This window comes from Acipenser ruthenus, chromosome 21 (assembly GCF_902713425.1).
Source record: "Acipenser ruthenus chromosome 21, fAciRut3.2 maternal haplotype, whole genome shotgun sequence".
Lineage (NCBI taxonomy): Eukaryota > Metazoa > Chordata > Actinopteri > Acipenseriformes > Acipenseridae > Acipenser > Acipenser ruthenus.
The window spans coordinates 28,024,339-28,040,495 of NC_081209.1; the positions used below are offsets into that span (position 1 = coordinate 28,024,339).

The 16,157-nt window shown below is 38.8% G+C and overlaps 1 long non-coding RNA gene across 2 annotated transcripts in view; it reads right to left on the bottom strand.

Moving 5' to 3' along the window:
• Nucleotides 1–629: 629 nt before the first annotated feature.
• The window catches only part of LOC117427834 (uncharacterized), a 43,511-nt gene continuing 27,983 nt past the window's right edge, over nt 630–16,157 (bottom strand). For both annotated transcript variants that reach the window (XR_004548242.3, XR_009308063.1), the window contains 3 exons: nt 7,598–7,760; nt 3,632–3,778; nt 630–1,004 (listed from right to left, as the gene is read on the bottom strand). This is a non-coding gene — a long non-coding RNA (uncharacterized LOC117427834). The remainder of the gene's footprint in view (nt 1,005–3,631; nt 3,779–7,597; nt 7,761–16,157) is intronic.

Genomic DNA, 16,157 nt, shown 5'->3' on the forward strand with positions numbered 1-16,157 from the left:
CCTTTTTATCAAATCAGTGTACCATTGTGAATGTCTCTGCCTCTCCACCAACACAGAATAACATAGCTATCAAAAGTGAGAATCAAAGCAGTAAGTCATTCCAGTGGATCAGGGGGTTTCAGGCTGTGTCGTTTGCAGAGAGCTTGGTGGCCTGCATTTATTCTTGTGGTATTTGTAGAATCAGTTATGATCATTAGAACAAAACTTTCATTCAGCGAGGATGAAATAAGCACCCGCCAGAAACTCTCAAGCACGCAGCCTACATGTGAAACAAAAACCAATGAAACCCTGAATGATCGGATATGAATAAATCAAATGAAATGACGAGAGGAGCAGAAGATGGTGCCACAGCGGTACTGCTGGGACCTGAATGAAGGCCCAGCTCATGCAATACAGTGAGAACACAATGGGAACTAGCAGCAGCTTTCTGTTTGCATTTACTCATCCTGGACTTACAGCAGCTCAACAGAAGTGATCTGATTCCCCTTTCATATCAATCTAAATGTAACAAATAATACACTCTGGAAATTGGTGCCAGGGTGTGTATTGCAGTGCTGTTGAATTTAATTGGGGAAACCTATCATAACATAATATTTAAACAGCTGTCTGGACAAACTGTTTTAAGCAGGCTAAGTTTAAAAAGTGGCGTGTTTAGGGTGTTGTTGTAAGCATCTTGGACAGTTTGCCCAAAGAGATTAGGTCTATTATGATAAGACGTGTTACCTGATTATAAATCACAAGTCAGGAAGTTCTATGAAGCGTCGTGCAGTATGGGTTATGCACAGCGTGACATCACTACTAGGCTGACACATTCTAAACCGTTCTCATATTCGATTTCCATTGCTGTACATCACAGCACAGTGTCTCTGCTGTTTCACTCATCCACACTCAACAGTCCTGAGGTTTGAAATGAACGCTGATGTTTTTGAAGCTGGACCCCGTCCCTCCTCCTCTGTGACTGGAGTCCAGTGAGACGCTCTGGTCCCTGGGCTGCTGCAGACCTGCTGAACACAAAACACACAAGGAGGCCAATTTTAATTCTATAAACAGTGGCGGATCTTAATACCGCCGCCCTCTAACTACAGAAATCCAGTTTCCTCCAGGGTCATTTATTAACATGGCTGAATCCACTAAATACAAATGTGAGGGCAGCTGTATCAGGAGCCGCTGCTATTGATGCCATTAAGGAGTTTGAATGTGTATTTATGTACCCCCATACTGGACACTGAATACAATACAGATGTGTTTGTCCCATTTCAGAAAACAAAAAAAACATTGCTATCTATATATGCTGATAAGGGCACACCTGTATAAACACAGAGCTGAATTATTAGCATGTTCCAGTGTGTGTGTGTGTGTGTGCGTGTGTGCGTGCGTGCATGCGGGCGTGTGTGTGTGTGTGCGTGTGTGCGTGCGTGCGTGCAGGCGCGTGTGTGTGTGTGGGTGTGTGTGTGTGTGTGTGTGTGTGTGTGAAGATGTGAATTCTGACGAACCTTCATATTGAGTTCCAACTGTCAAGGCTGACCAGGCTAACATAAAGCTTTAATCTCAAAATAAATAAGAATACAAATGTAATAAAATGCCATTGTGTGGACTGAGAACCTCAAAGCCAGCACAGAATAACAAACTACTAAAATAAAATGAGAGGCCTGGAGTCAGTTAGAGATGAAAGGCGCTGTAATTACTGTATTTTCTATAGTAGCTAAGCTTCAATTGGAGCTTTGTGATTGCCCATCACAGCTCCCCTCCCCTGTGCTGCTCTGCCAGCTCCCTCTCTCTATCATTAACACTGCATTAATTAGTCACTGCACGCTAGATGAGTCTTGTCCCTCAATTTGAACTCGACCCCCTGTTCATGTTCTAGATTTTCCCTGTAGCTGGCTTTCAGCCAAATTCACTCTTCTGTGACCTTTCAACCCTACCTGTCAAGTCAACCAGACAAACATTTCAGAAGGCGCCTTCGGAAGCTTCCAGAAATTCCTTCATCAATAAAGGCAATTCTGGAGATCCACACTCCATTGCAATCAGGCTCACTAAGCCTTTCAAAGTTATTACCACTCTGTAGCACTGTTTTAGTTGTAATTACTATTTATATTAGTATTGCTATTTGATGTTTTTTATTGTTAATCCAGGATGAGATTGAGGTGTGCATCTCATTGTCAAGGGGGTAATGCCACTTAACTCTCGTAATGCGTTTTAGCATGCACGCATATTCAAATTATAAATCCATGATTAAATGGATGGACATTTTTGGACATTTTTAGTTTGCCAGACCATTGCCTGTGTTTTTAAACAATCAGACACATAAAAGGATATACTTAAATATTGTGTATAATGCATGTGGCTGGGACTGCATAGTGATGCAAGTATACTGATGTACCATTCAATCTGAAGGTATACTTCAAGCTTGAGCAGCAGTAAAAGGAGTCTTGTTCACCTCGTCCGTTTTCTATGTTTTGTTTGAAATTGCACCCTTGTGAGTATATAATGGTTTAACAGATGTGTTCATAAAGTTGTACAAAATGAAAAAGAGAGTTCAGGATGTTTATATTATTTTTTGCTCAAAAGAGCTTCCCAACGTTTCGGTGTGTTTATTCTGCCTCTGTGAAGGGAAAGTGTGTTGGAAAACAAACACTGGAGATACTTATAGACCTTTGATGCCATGGTAACTACACTCACTTATTTCTATTTAAATCTATGAATGTGTTTGAGATGTCATTTATTACATAGTTAATGATGTAACAATGTGCTATTCCTTTCTATTTAAACCTTCAGGCATCCTGGCATTGAGTCTATTTATCAATGTGTTTTCCTTTATTCCTCTGTATTGTATATCATCTAATTTGATTTAATCTAAAACTACAAATTGTAGGGAATTCGTGTTCATTTTTCGTAAAGTGTTGAACTATTGGTTGATTTACTTTGTTATTTCTTATGATCTCCTACACATTTTATTTTGTTACATTTTTGATACAAGTTAAACCCCCTCCTGCTTTAGGGATGAGCCCTTGACGACTCAAAGGGTTAATTCATTTTGACTTGGCCTCTTTAGCTGTGATTATTCAGGTCAGCTTTGCTCCTGCACAAACAGGTTGTACTTAAGTCAAGCAGACAGTTAAGGATCCCTATGTAAAGCAACAGCAGGCCAATGAGGGGCTGCACTTCACAGCTGTTAATGAGCACATGAGCAGAAAGGCTTTGGCTGCGGGGCCTCAAGGCTGTGTCTTTGGGGGATTGGGCCAGGCTCTCTCATTACACGTTGCTGCACCAATTAGCTGATGTGTACAGCATTCACTTTTCATTTCTGATTGCTGATCCCCCAAAGTCAGTACCACACAATGCTTGCTTTTATTAAACACTAGGTCTAGTAAAGCCAGCTCTGAGGCAGGACTGCTGTCCACTCCAGCACTCACTCTCAGGCTCACACTCTCTTCAGTTCTGCTCTCCAATCCCTCACTCTTAAGGTTCTCTGGCCCAACATGTGTCTGTGGCATACGGCTGCTATCCACTCCAGTCTCTTTCTAAGGACTGAGGATCTTGCAATGCCTCTGTTTAGAGGCTGCTGTCCAGTTCACCCTTTTTGCTCCAATAGAAGGCTGCTGTCCGTGTTACATAGGCCCTGTCTCTGTACCTTTTCATGACCTATAACTTTTGGTGCATGGAGCAGTGGAGAGAATCCTTTTCCTCTTGAAGAAAAGCTTCACAATGCATAATCTGTTGTAGGATCACTAAGCACCTCAATGCTTTAATTCTCTTTGCAGAATCTCCACCAGCAAGCCTGTGAAAAGAAGAAGAAACACTAAGCTCATAGTCAAGGCTGCAATGTGCTTCAAGTCTAGGGCCGCTGCCCCATCACTGTGCAGTCTGTAGTAACCCTCTCCAAAATCTTCTAGTACATGTTCTGTAGTGAGGGTAACTTACCCACCGTAGCATGGTGGGGCCATATTGATAAAGCATTATCTGGCCGCTAAATGAATGAGACAGCATCGTACCTAGCGGCATGCTAACGCTTTATTAATAGGACCCCTAATGTTTTCTCATTCACCATCATGATCTTAAACAACAGGAAAAATGAATAAACAAAAGAATAGAAGCCATGGCAGCACTGTTGTGACCTGAGCTGGATTACCAATCAATGAAAACAAAAACACCACCAACCGAAAAAACACATAAACAAAAAAACAACACAAAATAAAAGTGTGAAAGGCGCTGCTGGTGTGTGCTTCCAGAGGTCCTGAGAAACGAGTATCCGGGTCTGTGAGAGAGTCCCTGCATGAACAATACAGCCTTTTTCAGGCCTGCAGCTGAATCCTGGGATTGTAGCCTCCCTGGGCGAGGGAGCAGGAGCTGAGGCAGTCAATGAAAGCGAGGGCCTGGTCATTAGCAGCGGTACAGCGTGCCAAGCAACATTAGAAAAACAAGTGTCCTTCGAATCCGCGGCGACAAAGAGAAAAATATAACTGTCACAACAACATGATAATGACCTTTTCACATCACTCAGGAGCCCCTTTCAGGCTTCTTGCCCCCTCTGTGCTCTCGCCACTCTTTTTACTAGGCTGCGCTCACCATAGCAACCGATCAGTGTCTGGGCATGTGCAGTTAACTCAGTGTGAGACTACTGTACCCACAGATGTAATACAGAGCATTAACACTTGAAAGGGTAGTACTGGAGAATAAAGATGATGTTAGTTAAAATGGTATAGCATACAGGAGCACTGTATTATTTTATCAACAGGGTTTTTATCATGTTTTCATGAGTAAATCAACAGCTACAATATACTGTAGGCCTGTCACTGTGTGTGATAGATTCAAGAATATGAAAATGTGTATTGAAATACATAGGACTTATATAATGACCTGTAATAATAATAATAATAATAATAATAATAATAATAATAATAATAATAATAATAATAATAATGTATCCCTCTCTTGTATCCATTCATTTTGCCACATGGTGGTGCTAAATTGTTTTCTTCGTGGTTATAACGATGGGTACCTCGTGTCAAGTTACATGAAATCTGAAATATGTTATTCAATGATGTTTAGAGCAGGGAGATTTGGCTGCATTCAATCTCAAATTCTGCCAGTACTGTGTTTAAAATCTCAAACAGGAGAATAGGCCTACTGCAAGAATGAAAGAATGAAAGAAATACATTCATAATATTTACCAAATATACCACAAGATCATTTTACAAACATGCTGCAAATTATTATTATTATTATTATTATTATTATTATTATTATTATTATATATCTACTGTATGCCTATATAATGTTCTTTTAATGTATTACCTCAAATAATACACCTAAGTATTAAAAACATCAACGGGCTATAATCACAACTGTTACTACAATAATAATAATAATAATAATAATAATAATAATAATAATAATAATAATACATTTTACCCACTAAAATGTTTTCTCAGTGACCAAATTTGGCCAGCATTTGGTCATTTTGTTCTAAGCAAACAATGCATACGCCTACTTGAACAAGTTTCATTATTAATTATTTCTGTGAAGCCAAACCTCAATTTAAACCTTATGAACATTTGGTCTGCATGGAAAAACAAGTGAAAATAGAAAATGGGCTAGAATCGTTTTGAAGTTAAAGGTATTAAAACAATAGTTGTTGATTGTAGCCTGTACCATAGTTCTTAATCGTGACAAAAGAAGTTTTACACAACAGTACTGAGTCCATTGGTATTTTATTAGACGAGGTAGATTACCCGATGTTGCCCATTCCTGATTAAAATCTTTTCGGCGATAAAAAAGTTTGTTTTTTATTTTTTCCCCCCAATGAGTAAGACAGCTAAATAGTGCTACAAAACCCAGCGCACTTATAAAAACAACCTCCTCAGTTTGAGGATGTTAATTGGCTACAGTAACTGTCGCCTGAAAAAATGTGAAAATTCTACTCATGTTCAGACAAAAAGGTAAGACCAGAACCTCTCATTAATTAAAGGACGATAATGGAGTTTCACAAATTATTAAGTGCTTTAAAATAATATCCTACATTGTTTTGAAATCAAACAAACGTTGTTAATTGTGTTGCTATGTACCGATGCTTAAATAATACAAATAAATACAAATCCATTTTAACCGTCCAACGTCCATTTAATGGATAATTAACTATCCATTATCAGGTGAGATTTGATGAAAAACATCTTCAGCAGCCTAGTTTTGTGAAATCAGTTAAAATGTACAATATCCAAATTGCTCACGTCCACCTTTCCTTGTAATAGGCCCCTATATTCTATTATGTTTTCTTTCTATTATATTGTATCCTACATTTGCTTCCATTCTTTATAAAAGCCTATACGCTGTTAATTACAAGACAGCTCATTGATACCGGAGAGACGGTGTTTTGTGTATAGGGTTTGCTGTTTAGCTGTTTAGTCGTCATGTATTATATATTCAATTTGGGCAGGAAATACAGACTGTCTTTTCTTGTTACATTTCTTCTGCACAGGTTCTTCAAAAAGACACCTCGTTATTTTTTTGAACCGGTGTAGCCCACATGTGAAGCGTAAGAAATCAAACTCGTGTAGTGAATAGAACAGCATATCAAAGATAGTTAAAGAAAGCCCGATAAAATGTTTAGTCATACAAGCAGTTATCGAGAACTACAATACGACACTTTGAGCGACAAACAAATATATACATAATAAACACAAAGCTATTCACCGGTAATCACAAATTACGGGCTAAATACATAAATCAGAAATGCATAACATATGCATCTGTGTCTAGATTCGGTACTGCATAATCTTTTTAATATGACCTCTGTTCAGTGGTTGTTCTATATTAATAACTACACGTGACTAAGAATCGGACACAGGACTGTTCGAAAGTTTCAAACTACAAACAAAAGAATGAAGCAATCTCAGAATAACTGGATGAAAGCTGTCGTCGGCTCAACCGAGGGTTTACATATTCAATGTGATCAATTTAAAGCGAGCTCCTCTTCCAGATAAATTGCTTTTTTGTAACTTAAGAAGTGTGGTTTGAATGAAAGCCAGATAAACAAACCCAGCAGTTTACTCGAATTTCTTGTCATTAAGAAAAACAGTCTTTGGCAAGGTCGTTGCTACAGCAGGTGAAGGAACACAGGTGTCCAGGTTCATTCGGTGATCATGGCACAAAAACACTCACAATAAAACAGTTAATGCATTAACAGTTTCCTTAGAAAAGTTTACCACCATGTTTTCGCACTGTAATGTTACAGTTTCAGCCATGCGTTTCCTATGGCAATACTATGAATTTACCATCGTTTACTGTGGTTTACCATTTTTTAATATGCTTTACCATGCCTCACTTGTCTTTACAATGCTTACCTGCGCTTTACCATTCTTTCAGTGTTTATTACACTTTGCTATGCTTTTACTAGGGGAAACTTTTATAAGGCTTAAAGCTACATGATGAATGTTATATTCCTCACGAAAGCTTTATGTGAACCTTTGCCGTATTTCTAATCCTTTTAAATCATCATTTATTTATTTTTGATCAGTACTGTGCCAGAAAGTGCCAGAAAAAAAAAATTGAGAAAATATCTATGACTATCTTAGGAAATGTAAACAATAGTAAAACATACCGGCCACACATGAAATCCCACCAGGGATACCGTTGCATTGCATTACTTCAGTCACAACTCCCAGGTTGGGCAGCTCCCGCAACCCCCTCTCACTCAGCTGGGTAGATATCCAGTCGAGCTGCAGGCTCTGCTCGGGCCTCTTCGCTCTGACATGGCAGTAAACCTGTAAGCAGGAATGAACAACAGCATGTTCTTAAAACAAGAAACAAGGGCACCTCCTATACCTGGTAAAACAGATTGTGAGGGGGCTGTGTGAAGAAATCATTTCAACGATAAAGGTTGGGTGTTCACAGACAGGGGATGCATGTCCCTCACCCTGCTTACACAGGCATGTCAATGAGGCTCCCTTTGCAAAGCAGTTTGATCTAATCCTGGTTTCACTATATGTTTATTAAGACACACCTGAGCTTGTTACCTATACACTGTAACTAATCAAGCTTGAATTAAAAGCTGGAATGGGTGAAACGGCTATGCAATAGGTGTCTAATTTCCATCTCTGTTATATGAAGACAGTTGGCCCCTATTCGCAAACCTTTAACTCAGGAATGTTTTTTTTGTTTTTTTTATGTTTCGTGATTATCAAACTCATTGCTATCCAAGAAAGCACAACACTGTACATTAAAACAGATTGTGATTTAAAATATATGTTTCCAATAATTAGTGGGTCACCTTCCAAAGGATATAGTTATGATGCCAACAAACCAAAGCAATCGTGCTGATCCTGAGTCCAATGTGGGGATCCTTGGATTTGCATAGTTAAATCCTTAAATCCTGGCATGGCAATTTAGTTAAAATATATTCAAGCCAGTGCCAGCATAGTTAATGAATGCTTAGCAGTCAGTTCCAGTCAGTAATTGCACACCACAATTTCCCAAAACCAGGAATTCCAATTCCAGTAGGGAAACCCTTCCTTTCTCCATTGTTTTCAGTAAAACAGATGGGACGGTGACAAAACCTGCTTCCATAGATCTGAGGGCATGGCCAGGAATGCAGCACCTAGAGAGGTCTATGAGACAAATCTGCCTCTAAATATGGTTCAACCTCAGGGTCTCATAATGATGCCTGCGCTCGGATTTGAATCACCAGTCCTTGGCTCAGAGATTAGCTATCAGAGGCAGAAAAGAACCAGGCATGGTTTGAATGAGGGATTTCTCAAGCACTGTTAGCCCATTGTAAGACCTTCAGGCTGCGTTTTTATTCTGGTTAAGTCAAGCTGGTTTAAAAAAAAAAAAAAAGAAAAAAATCCAGGGCAGGTTGTTAAATTCTCACTAGATTTGAGATCCAAACCTTTCCATGCTGTGCTTGAGTACTTTCCACTTGTAAAGATGATTTAAAAAATGTTATACAATTATGAATCTTTTAGCTCTGCCTGAATAGCCACTTGCAATGGCTCTGTGCCATGCAGAAAGTAGGCATGTTCCGAGTGCATGCTTTAATATGCCTATTTAATTCAATAAAGACATGTCCCAGGTGCATGTTTTGTATTTATTTAAGTATTTCATCCACTTAGTGTATAACACCAGCTATATAGTGCTTTTATAATTCTGCAAACCATCGAGAGCGAGGGAGGCACACATTGACACATTGCTTTGTGTACAGCACATATCCACCACGCCGTGTCTTATTTTGGAAATCCTGAGGCACGCACATTGAATAAGCCGAACTGTGCACTTAAGGCTTTTGGGACCGTAATTGCCTGTTCATTCTTCGTATAAATAAATGGATGTCAAATAAAAGATGCATATGAACAAAAAGATTAAGTTGAGTGTAGAATTGTAATGTTTTATAATGCCAGGTCTGGCATTCTAAAAAGAAATTAAACTTCAGTCAAAAAGGAGATAGTGACTGTCTAGCGGTTCAATAATAATCATAGCTCAGTAATAATAACAGTGTACAATACGGTGCATGTGCAAGATGTACCAAGGACAAGCAGCACCATCTTGTCATTTATTGAAGAGATGATCTTTCAATCATCGTGATGACAGGTATGCCCTATGCCACTGCAGATCTCACTGCAAACAGGCTGTTTGTGTAATATCACAAAGGCAGGGATGAAGGTTGTTCTACTGGAGAAAGATTTGTTTTGTTTTCTGATGTCTTCCTTGAGGTGTGTGGATCAGCAGGGGCTTGTTTGAGACGAGTGTGCCTGCCCTTATAACAGTTTACCTCAGCATTGCTGCTGATTCCTCATGCTTTCCCCTTAGCTATACTATGCATTTAATAGAGTTTAACCTTTATTAATATGCTTTACCATACCTTGTTATTCTTTACAATGCTCACCTATGCTTTACAATGCTATCACTATGCTTTATTACACTTTGCTACGCTGTTACTATGGGAAACTTGTATAAGGGTGCTCCCCATTGGCGTGGTGACAGGTGGTGGGCTGCTCCAGTATATACCCGGCATCTTTCCCAGTCCAGGGTGTAACAAGACCTCTTTGTATTAATGGGGGTTTGCTGTTTGATTGGCCTGACACAGAAAGGCCATGTGATCACACAGCTCAGCTGGCATTGCACCTGGGTTAGTGAGGGACTAGCGGTTCTGAATCTGGTCCCAAACTAGGACACCCCTCGTTCTCACAGGAATTAGGAAGGCGGGGAAAAAAACTCTTTAATCCCCCCCTTCATCCCCGCCATTAACAAAAACAAAAAAAGCAGTCAACAAATGAATCGCTGTGTGCTCTGAAAAGGACAGCCGCTGCACTGCCTGTCACACCACTCCGTGTGCTCTCACACACAACAGGCAGGGCACATTAGCATTCTGCCACAGTGCAGCATAGGATGCCGGGCTCTGAAAGGAGAAGCCGAAATGCTGTTATGACTGTGATAGACAGCGAGACAATGCTTCTACTGTGTGACTTCACTCCGGTTATAAATACAAATTCACAGTGCACCCACACGCACACACACGCACACACACACACACAACTACATTAGAGAAAGGACCCCACTGTTAGCTAACCCCAGACTGCAGGCACAAGGACAAACATTTGTAAGGGGGTTGTCTGACTGCTGGCACAGACCTTGCCCTCCTCAGTGCGGTACAGACTCCTGGTTAGAAAGGCTGCACTGTTATAAGGCTACAGTAGGTCTCAGATGACAGCGAATCTTTTTGAAAGCCCCTTCCTTGCACTACCTTTATGGCGCATGCACGTTTAGTATCGGATACTCAAATGAAAAGCTGTACTGTGCATATGCAAATAGGTCTGCAGGCATCATTTTCACCAAATAAGGTTGGTAAGGAAGCAGCTGCACTGGAGGGAGGGTAGGGAATGGGTTTGAAGCACGGTTTCAAAGGGTGCATTCATATATGCATATTGGCTAAGGATCTCTCTACAAAATCATTATTTGTGAATGTATTATTATGTGATTAATTATAATACTATTATAAATTATAATACTATTTGTTATTATTATTAGTAGTAGTAGTAGTAATATTTGTAGTATAAGCCGACAGCTAAACACACATAAAGGTTGTGTGCTGCCTGTAATTTGCAGGACAGGGTTTTTGTCAGGGTCTCTTTTTCTTATCGTAATCCTTTAGTAATTTTTAAATAAATGACATTAGGTTAATACATGATGATTGCTGAGTCTAAAATGACTGATAGCACTTGGCAGCAGGTCGCTGGGATTCGGTGTTGGAACAATGTTGATCCCATCTGGCCGCTAGATGTCGCTCTGAGGAAGCGCCGTGCATTTATTAGACGCACTGGTACAAACCTGACTACGAATGGTAATCCAGGGTTTGGGCAAACTGCTAAAGCGTTACTGATTATTCCAGATGTACAGATTATTCATAAATATGGAAGGCGCTATCTATCCGTTTTTATTTCTCTAATAATACATTTTCGTAACCTCGTTATTTTTAGTTGTTGTAATGAAACTTACTTTATAATCACCCTCTCTCTCTCTCTCTCTCTCTCTCTCTCTCTCTCTCTCTCTCTCTCTCTCTCTCTCTCTCTCTCTCTCTCTCTCTCTCTCTTAACGTGTGATTTTATCATTCATATTCATAGCTCGATTATAATATACTCAACAGCATTTAGATGTTAGCAAAAAATGTAAATACGGTTTCTGTTGTTGAATATGAACGGTTTGTGTTAAATCTCTGGTTAAAAACAGCACATCTATCTTTTTGTGAAACGTACTGGGGACAAAACTCGATGTACTTTATATAGAGCTGGGGCAATTTGTCACTTGCCAATATTTCTACGTTCATCACATTACCACATATGTGTTCTTTCAACGTTCCCGGATGTATATCGATTGTTTCCTTCAGTCCCTGTATATCAAGGACAAATGTTTAATAATGTTAAACAAAACAAACCTTAATAATAACTTGATAACTTAATAGCTTGCCGATGGAATTTGGAAACTACCTTGTAAAAACACTGTACCGATATGTCCTACATCTCTTGATAAGGATGCATCTACAGTATATGTAGTGTATCTGCAATATTTTGGGCAGGACTGAGTACTACGCTATTCTTTCTATGCTGTGTGCTGCAAAAAAGGGGTTATTACTTAACAGCACTGGCAAAGGGACGCTTGTATTGACAGATATTAAGTCCAGTGCATTTTAAATGGCACTCAGACTGATTTGCTGTTCATTGTTTAGGAAGGAAGCTGAGAACATGCTTTAGCGGTGATGTGCTAACATTTGAGTGCTGTGTGCAGCAAGTGCCAAACTAATAATAGACAATAAAGTGAGAAAATATAAAAAACACATACAACACTGAGCAGAGAGAGAGAGAGAGAGAGAGAGAGAGAGAGAGAGAGAGAGAGAGAGATCTATCTATCTATCTATCTATCTATCTATCTATCTATCTATCTATCTATCTATCTATCTATATATCTATCTATCTATCTATCGTGTATTGTAATGTTTTACCTACCTGACCACCTACTGTATATTATTATTAATAATTAATGCATCAACACACAGCACCATAAATTGTTGAAATGTTCCCTGGAATTATTGATCTAATCATTCTAGGCGGCTCTTGTATAAAAAGTGAATACTATGCCAATGCCAGAATGGGACTGCTACCGGATCCCACACTGAGGGGACTCCTGATTCCCCAGCCCCCCCCCCCAGTCTCAGGAAGCATGCTGCCCCAGTGACTCCTTCCCTCTGCAGGCAGGTTCATTTGGGTGTCAGTATTGCTCGTGGTTCTAAAGCAGGATGTCTCTGTACTGTGCTCGAGATGTGTTCATCCAATATATCTATCAGTCTTATCATATGCCGGTAATGTGTTACTATTCTGCACAGATAAATCCAGCCCTTGTCTTCAAAATAAGCTTCAAGTCACGTGAATACATAAAGGTTCTTCTCTCAGACACAACCATTTTGGATCTGAACACACGTTCCCATTCTTAACCTAATTGGTATTTTTTATCTAATTGTATTTATCTTTTTTATGGTATACATCTACAGCTTCCAAAAAAAATTAACTTCAGATGATTACAACAGGGATCACCATTTCACAAAATCTGAGTTCTAAAGTTATTTATAATGTGAATTGTTGGAAAGTACTTATAAATGATGCAATAAAAAAACATGCCTCTGTGTTTGGCACTCTTATGTTTCATTACAAACCAAAAGCATATTATATATTTTAATATAACCTAGAAGCTTTACATTAAAATGATGCTCTATAAAACCAGAATAAAGGCAGCTGTTTCTGTAAATGCATTCATACGTTTTAAACTGATATATAAAGTGTTGGTTAATTGACAGTGTTGACTTTCTTTTGGTTTTTTAATATTTGATTTAAAAAACTGAAAAACGTGTGCAATCTTTAAATCGTCAGGTATTTAAATCGAGGTATTTATTCAGTTATTTAACCAATTGCCCATTCTATGAAATAAAGCCTGCTTGTGACACAGCTATGCAGAGGTGCTGAGAGAATTGATTCTCCTGTGGTTAAGGGCTCCTCCCAGGGCTCTGTTCAGGGTTAAGATCCTCAGATAAAGACAGAGATAGGAGGTGCGTGGGATGCAAGGGCAAATGAAAGGTGCATCCCACAGGGGTATAATTCAAGTGGCCGGATTAGACACTCGGGACTACTTGGGAAATTCCACAAAGAATTAATGATTCAAATTGGAAAGAAACAACACCCATCTAACCTGTTATATATAAGTGATAATGAATGCATTTTTTAAATACATTTTCTGTCATCTGTAAATATAAAACAATGGCCAGTGAAAAAAAATTAGGAATACAAATAAATAAATAAATAACATTGAATGAATTAAATTAGACGTTTTGACTAGATGCATTTTTTAAAATGTTTTTAATTATTCATTTCTGAGTTATCGATTTCATGCAAATAATGGCAAAAACGCAAACTGATTTTTCATTGTAGCCTAACCTTACAACCTAATGCTCACTACTCAAAGTGGTAAGCAGCCCTGATTTGTCATGGTCCCAGACTGGGTGACAAGCCTTGTGATTGTCACTGTTTTGTGGTCTAAGAGAGAGGCCAATCAATCCCAAGTCCCATTTTACTTTTTGAAATCCACATGTCTATTGATAGAAAAAGAACATATAAGGTGGTTCATCCATAACTTAAGAAACTCTCAATCATAAGATATTCAGCAGGCGGAGTATCTGTAAATAATAAACGTGTTATGATAACTATTTTGCAATTTTACCTACATAAACCCAAAGAAAAATGATTTCTTAATGATATCAATATTAATGAAGTCTAGTTCTACACACGTCTTTTGCCATGTATTAGTATTAATGATTATTATTGGTGTTATTTAAATGAATCTGAAATGCAACAACACACAGTTCCAGAACCAGTTAAATCTTCCCTTTAAGTCAGATCTCGTTCACAATAAGTTCTCCGGTACTTTGACTTTTAACCATTCGGCGTCTCTTGCATGTCCCCTCTAAATCTTCTTGAGAAGAAGGATTTTTATCATTAAACTGGGTTTACTGGGTCTTATTGTGAAGATGTGGCAAGACACAGCACTTCTTCTAATAGATCTTGTGAGTGGAGAGATCCTTAAGAAGAACGTGGAGTGGATAGCACCCCATATTACAGACTGAGCTGGAACCGAGAGCCTTTTAAATGAGATTGCAATGAAAAGAGGTTGTGTTTTAGAAAAAAAACAAAAAAACTTTACTCTTAGATTGAGGGTGAAGTGCAACACATCTTGAGGGTTGTTGAAGATGAGAGTCCTGGAATGAGGGTGAAGTGCAGGCAATGACAGGCTTCTATTACAGAATACCAGAGAGAAGAAAGCATGAGTGTGGGATGCAGAGCAGCTTTATGTTAGTGACACTTGTACTTTGGGTCAGAGAGCCTGAGAATGGCTGTGGAGTGTATAGCCGTATTCCATCAGAAACAATGCTAGATAAGCAAGCGTGAGGACTGAGGGAAGGTGAGGTGTAGGGTTGCCTTGCAACAAGGATGACCAGAATTGGAGCTTTGTAGAGGCCGCTTTTGAGGGTTTTTTTCCATTTGAGAAAAGAACGAACGTGCCAAAGGTCAAAGCGCCCCACTACCATTGATGGAGTGCTGCAGGACCTTGAAATGCCCAAATCCCAGGGAGTGCTTAACACAGGCACCTTTTGAATTGGATCATGCTCCTCATCCAGGAGGACTGTGGGAGATGGCTGGCCACTTGACCAGAGGTATAAAGCAGCTTCATATATTTCCATCACAGGAGAGGAGAGATTTCTGTAAGAAGCTTTCTAGAAGCCCTGGAGATTCGGACTGAATTTAGTGTAAAGTCTAAAGCTCAAAGACCACTATCCCATTAAACAGAATAAGAAAAGAAAGATGACTTGTTCCACTGATTCGTATGTAGGTGGTGGTGTGAGGCATGTAAAACACCCTCATTCTTTATGACACTAAAAGTTAAAGAAAAAGCTTATAAAAAATGTATAAATGATATGTAAATATACAGATAATTAATGCAGCATTATTTTTTCTTTGGATATTTAAAACAAATATTAAACTTTATTGGAGTATTGAAAAAACAATCAAAATATCGAATCTCTTTAATAATAGCAGGTTGATATTTATTATTATATTATCTTATATAAATAATTTTGAACGTAATGTATAAAACATTGGAAGCATTGTAGCAATACACAATTAATGATGCAATACCCCAGACTTTTCGTGTTCCGCTGGTTAATTCTATTCTAATTAAATGTGTTTATTAATGGAAATACGAACCAACTACACAATTCTTTGATAAAGAAATATCGTCAACGTAGCCGTGAAATGTTAAGGCAAAGGAATTAATACCGAGGCAATAACGAATCCAATAAAATAAATACATACGGTTTGACCTCACAGTTCATTCGGGTGCACAGTATTTGCCTGACCTCCACGATCATATGATTCATGATTTAGATTTTTGTTAACGGTGTGATTAGAACCACTCTTTTGGGTGTTTCCTTTTACCAGTAGAAATCCTACTGGTAATAACATCTGCCTTTTGTTAAAGTAATAATGTTACGAGTCTTTCTGAGTCGAGCACTGAATTAGCAGAAAACGTATTTTGAAAACTTACCTGTGGAACATCGAGACGGTATT